At 48.6% G+C, this 6,526-nt stretch overlaps 1 pseudogene; it reads left to right on the top strand.

Annotated features, from left to right (window-relative positions):
• The first annotated feature begins 3,478 nt into the window (after nucleotides 1-3,478).
• LOC120712348 lies at nucleotides 3,479-4,786 on the top strand (annotated as a pseudogene).
• Nucleotides 4,787-6,526: the final 1,740 nt, after the last annotated feature.

The following is a 6,526-nucleotide window of genomic DNA, read 5'->3' as shown; positions in this document are numbered from 1 at the left end:
AAAAAAAAAGTCATTTTTGAGGCAATCCGAGTTTTATATTTAATAGGTCACTTACTAGTTACAATGCAGTCCATGAGTTTATTTTTTTTACAAAAAAACATACTACAATGCTCGCAAACACGTACGCACTCATCTTTATGAATACACTCATGCAATTTATATCTATGAATATTTCCAAAAGACAGAGCTGACTGATTCTCAAGATTGAAGAAGTCACCACAGACGCTCGGTAATGACGGGAACACCACCTACAACTAAAAGAACAACGCCGGTTAAAATTTGGAATAAATTCAGAAAAATGCGAGCACTCATGTCCAGTTGGGACTCGAACCCGGATGGGCAGGTTCCACCACAAGGAACCGTACCCTGTGTTCGCAACACAATGGGTTCATTAGTACAACACCTTGACCAGACGAGTTGCGAAAATTCTCCAAAGTTCGCATTGTAAGTCCACACTAAAACAAACAAACAAATCAAAAAAGTGTTACTGTGCAAAATAGATAAAAGGAAGTTGAGTGTTTTGTGTGCACAAATGATGCGTGACCTCCACAGATTGCATTGAATAGAGTAACGCAAGTACGCAAGTACCAGACTCGAATCAAACACCAAGTTTATCGTCGTGCCAAGCTTTGCCTAATAGCCTGGAAATAAAAAAAAAAGTCTTCGCTGGATATGGTGGTTAAGCTGTGCCGTGTCGCTGGGGAGTGAGTCAACAGTTCAAAGCTCAGTCAGGGCGGAATCAGCATCACCGGACTGACTAACCTAGCATAGGAAAAGACAAGTGTTTTTTATTCGCGTCAGATGCGTTGTGTGCCTGATTAGACAACAGGGACAGTAGCAAGTAGTACACGAGTCAGATGTCATCAATCAGAGTTTATAAAAGCTCATTTGTGAAGAAATCCGAATTTTATATTTTGTTGATCACTTACAAGTTACCACGCATTGCACGAGTTTGTTTTTTAAGAAACACAATACAAACGCTTGCAAACACGCAAGTACACTCATCTGTACGAATCCACTCACACAACCCTATCTACATCTATGTACAGCTCCGAGAGATAGAGCCGTCAGATACTTGAGATTCACGAAGTCACCACAGGTACTTCGGTGATGACAAGAATGTCGCCTACCACAGAAAGAATAGCGCCAATTAAATTTTGAAATAAAATCAAAAAAATATGAACATCCGTGTCGAGTCTGGGACTCTTATCCGGATGAGCAGGTTTCACCACAAGGAACTTCACCCTTAGTTCTCCGCACAACGAGTTCATTAGCACAACACCTTTACCAAACGGGTTACAAAAATGCTCCAAAGTTCGCATCGCAATCCACGCTTAAATAAACAAAACAAACAAACAAACCAAGAAAGAGTGTTACTCTGCAGAACAGGTAAATAGAAGTTGATTGTGCTGTGTGTGCACAAATGATGCGGGACCTCCACAGATTGCATAGGCGCGTACCAGACTTGTATTGAACACCAAGTTGAGCGTGCCAAGCTTTAGTCCGTATGGAAATAAAAAAGTCTTCGCTGTATTCGGTGGTTAAGCTGTACCGTGCCCGCGGCGAGTGATTCAACGGCTCAAAGCTCAATCAAGGTAGAATAAGCGCACCGGACTGAGCAACCTAGCATCGGAAAAGATCGATCAATATTCTTTATTCGCTGGGATGCGTGTTGTGCGACGACGACATGCATGGAGTATTAAAATTTCACTTTGAGGCCATATACCAAAACTAATTTCGCTTTGAGGCCATATACCAAAGTTCGAACAAGTAGGACCAAAGATCTAAACCCAACTTTCTAGAGGGTCAACAAACCAATTTACTCATTTTCGAAAGAAGTTTGGGGATGCGCCTACCACGGCTCAAGTACCGCGCACACAGTCACACCCACACGACACATCCGCACACCAGCTGGAGCCCCAGCACCCCTTCAAGGGATAAATCCCTGGTGCAGCACCAGAATGATCCGCAACAGGGATCCAACCGTGGTGGGCTGCCTAGACACCGCTAGAGCTAGCCACCGAGCTCACATATTATTGTCCGGTCTATACAAATTACTAGTTTGGTGGCTCCAACCGGGACTAAAAACCCTTTTCGTCCCCTAGCCGTTGGAACCGGTACTAATGTTTATAATTCGGGACAAATATAAAGGATCAAAAACTATTTCTGTTGTAATGCTCCAACTCTGCCCGGAGAAGCTCCACTCCAAAACTCTTGCAGGAGCTAACTCTCGGTGGAGTTGGAGCTGATTGGATGTAGTATTTGGCATGAAGAGTGCCACCCGTTCCATAATAGAAGGATTTGAGGGTGCATTGCTGCCATTATTACCCCCAACTCATGGCCTTAACTGTCATCCACTCGATCTGTATCTTCTTCTATCTCACGATGCTTGGCTTTCGCCGTTCGACGAGAATGCCTCGCCGGTGGAAGCCATGGAAGGCAGTAGCAGGATAGGGCAGGGTGGGGGGCGGGAGCACGACCAGTGAACCCCTCCCTAAGTGCGGTGCAGACGGACGCCATCGCACGAGAGTGAGGTTGGTGAGTGCTCCTCCAGCATGCGGTCTAGCGCGAGCTCCGGCAGGTCGAGCCGCGGGAGCCCAGATGTGGCGGGCGTTGCTTCCTCCTTCATCTCCCCTGGCGCCGCACTTCGGCTCCCTACCTCGGCCCTACAGCCTTCTCCCCACGTCGGTGGTGTGGTGCAGCAGCGCGAGGAGGTCACGGGGAGGCAGCAGCGGCGGCACTCGCCCTCAGCTGTTGGCAGCGGCGGCGCAGCTCTCAATGGTGCCCCCCAGTAGCAGGGTAGGATGGGGCAACGATCAGCAAAGGGGAGGAGACCGGCTGCGCTAGGCAGAGGGGAGGAACCTGGCATCGTTCGGCAGAAGGGCAGGTTGCGGCGACCCTGCGCGCTCGTGAGGAGGCGGGCCGGGAGGGGGGCTCGAGATTGGTGGATAATTACTCCACAACGCCATGTCTAGGTCTATATTGGAGCTTTCTGAAGTTACAAAAGACGTGCTCCGAAACTCCCAATCTATTGAACTACAAGTCACAGGCCGCAAAAATAGAGGCGGAACGGCCGTTCGGTATGACACCTTTGCCAAAAAAAAATGGGATCGGACCAAAATATGTGGATTCTGTGGAAACAAATCATGTTGGGATGGAACCGGCCAAAAAAAATGTGCTACAGCTTGAGAGTTTTAGAGCTCCGTGGAGTTTTGAAGTTGTTGTCTTTGGCACAAAATAGCTTGAAGTTGGTGGACTTCAGCTCGAGAGCCATACCAAACAGGCACACAATAACATTTTTTTTCTTACTCGTCAAGTTTTTTTTGTCGTGATCGACTAAGTTTTTTTTTTGTCAATGGCAAACACATGTACAGGATTAAAAAGGGACTAAACTTCACTAGGTGGATCCAAACAGCCCCATTATATAAGAGAAGAAGCTGTAAACGCTAGAAATATTGCAAAGATTCACCTCTCCCTCCTACTTCTATTAGATCTTAGGTGCAAAGAGGTGCGAGCTATGGAACTCGCCAAGATCGACCTCCGCGGCGTCGAGCCCGGTGGGCCGGGGTGGGAGGCCGCCCGCGCCGCGGTGACGGCGTCCATGGTGGCGCACGGCTTCGTCATCGTCGCGCACGATGCGCTCGGCCCGGACCTCCAACGGCTGCCAGAGTCCGTGGCTTTGCCGACCTCCTGTGGCCGGACGGCAATCCGGAGTTGTGGTGAGACCACCCGCTAGATCCTTTCTCGTCTGTCTTTTGCTGTCAACTTGCGATGCTCTGTTCTGAATAGGGTAGAACAAAATCGATCCATTTTCTTCGTGATGTCCGCCTATGCCCAGTGAGACCATCGTGTCGTTCGCCAAGAACATACTGATGCTTGAGGAGATGGTGGAGACGCTGGTGCTGGAGGGCCTCGGCGCCCGGCGAGAGAGCATCGGCGCCCAATTCGACATGCTCAGCGACGGCATCCGGAAGTGGCACTACGGCGCGCCGCCGGACACGGAGACCTCCATGACCATGCAGGCGCACTACGACGACATCATGGTCACCGCGATCGTGCAGCACGAGGTGGAAGGCCTCGAGGTGCACGTCGGGGACGGGCGCTGGGCCGCCGTCCCTGCCGAGCCCGGCACCTTCGCCTTCGTCGCCGGCGAGCAGCTCAGGGTACGACACGATCTACCACACTCGATCTCCTCGCTCTCTCGGAGGCCGGAGCCATCACGATTATTCGACGATTCCTCGACTGAGTTGTTGTGTACCCGTCGCGCGCGCAGGTCGCCACGAACGGGCGCGTGCCGGCGTGCCTCCACCGCGTGCGCACGCCGAGCAACCGCGAGCGGTTCTCGGTGCTGTTCCCCTTCCCCCGCCGGCAGAAGGACGGCGTCCCGGTGCGCGTGCTGGACGACCTCGTCGACGCGGAGCACCCGCTGCTGTACAACCCCTTGAGGCACGAGGAGTACACAAGGTGGCGTTACTCCGAGGATGCGCTCAAATTCGAGGATCCACTCAAGGTGTTCTGCGGCGTGGAGAAGGTCGGAGCCTTGGTCTGATAGAAGCTCGCATGTCCAGCTTGTTGTTCTGTTAGTTTGGAAGTCGCCACTATAAATAATGCGCTGTTATCCAGCACTCCAGCAGTGGTCGCTCCCTCGCTTTGGGCCGGTTAATGATACGGGGAATACGAATGCAGGATCAAAATAAGAGAAACTATTTCCGGTTTAAGTATAGGCTATATTGAAACTTGTTACCAACTAGTAAATGTATGTTGGCACGAACTTATTTACACAAAATATTAAATATATATTTTATATTTATATATTTTTTTGTTAAAGTTCTCCGCAATCCCTTTGTAGAGGCTATTTGGGCCCATATTTGGTCGGTGCAATTCTTGTGGGCTTTCTTATGCGAGTTTTTGGGTGTTGGCCTGAAGTTAAGCGGGCTTAACATGTCACGTGGGTCCTTTTTGTAAGTGAGACACAAGTCTTTTTAAGTGAGACACAGATCAGGATCTTGTGTATTTTGCTTGTGCGCACTTGTGTTTTTCTCTGTATTTCACTGCAAAATATAATTCACCAAAACTTGTGGAATCTATTAGATTAAAGCCCTATAGCTAAGTTTGATGATTAAATTTCAAGAAAAGCTGCAGGAGTTTGATGATTAAAGCCCTATCGCGCGAGGTTGAGGCATAGCATTCATCCGAGTGTTTTATCTCGTGCTCATTCCAGCGCCTTGGCTCCACTCTACCATGGTCTTTGGTACTTACAATTGAAAGGATGTGCTGTAGGCTAATTAATTAACTACTGATTAGGAGCACCAACTAATTAACTACTGATTAGGGTGGCCTTTAATTTTGAGAGTCCGGTGCAATAGCTCCATTGGCACCATGACATATACAGGCCTTACTCAGCGCGTTGCCCGACACTGTTAGGCTACAAGGCCGCTTAGCCCGTTTATGCTGTTTAATCAGTCGTTTATTCCATTTAATGACTATTTAAAGAACTCACCGCTAGGTGACCGACTATTTAGTGTTTACCGTTTAGGCTAACATTGCTGTCGGCGCAGTTCGTGTCCAAGCCCAAGGTCGACCACACGGTGCATCCCGCCGTTTTACAACCCCTGCGACTTGGACGGGTACGTCCGCTTCCGATTAAGGTTAGCAACCCGTTGGAGAGCTTGTGCAGAGTGGCCAAGGATGAACGAACGATGAAAATTAAATTCGTGCCCGTTGCTCCATGGTTATTAAATCCATGACGGCCACAGATTAAGTGACCCGTTGGGGGGCCTTCTGCGGAGCTCCTGGCAACGACAAATGCAAATGAAATTAGCAATGATCAGTTGGTCACAAGAGTCTATACGTCACGGGCTCGCCATCCTTGAGGATTCGGCGCCAATGGCATCCGCGCCAACTTCAAATCAAAAGCCGCAAACGGGCCGGGGATAATGTGTCACACCCGTTTTTAAGGACAAAATCGAATGCATAGCTATATGTATGACATGATCAAGTTTCATACATATAGAGACATTATAAGTGAATAATCAGTAACAGTATCACGTAAAAACAACAACTAAAAGATTATCAGAGTTATACAGCTTATCCTGGAAACGAAGGCTCCAAACTTCACAGGCAATCGACTGGGGGTTGCGTACGCCTAGAACTCAGCATCATCTTCAAAATCTTTATACACCTTCTCCTTCTGAGCAGCAGTAAGGGTGAGTACACTTATGGTTGGTACTCAGCAAGGCCACAAGAAATAACCAGAATGTGATTTATATTCATCTTTAAGTTTATTAATCATGTGAGGGTTCAAGCCGCTCTTGACCGTGAGCACGGCTAACTGGTCAGTTTTAACTCTGCAGAGGTTGTACATTTTCACCACAATTCGCATAAAAGTTCCGAAGAACTTTGAACCCAACCACGCAATGTGCTAGCTAGGCACAGTATTACACTTCCGAGGTGTGATTGTATAGGGACGCTACGAGGCCTTTTACAAAGATTCCCTAACCTATGACAATCCGCTAAGCTTTCAAGC

Source organism: Panicum virgatum, chromosome 6K (genome assembly GCF_016808335.1).
Source record: "Panicum virgatum strain AP13 chromosome 6K, P.virgatum_v5, whole genome shotgun sequence".
Classification (NCBI taxonomy): Eukaryota; Viridiplantae; Streptophyta; class Magnoliopsida; order Poales; family Poaceae; genus Panicum; species Panicum virgatum.
Note: the sequence above shows the minus strand (reverse complement) of the source record. Positions and strands in the feature narration are given on the sequence as shown.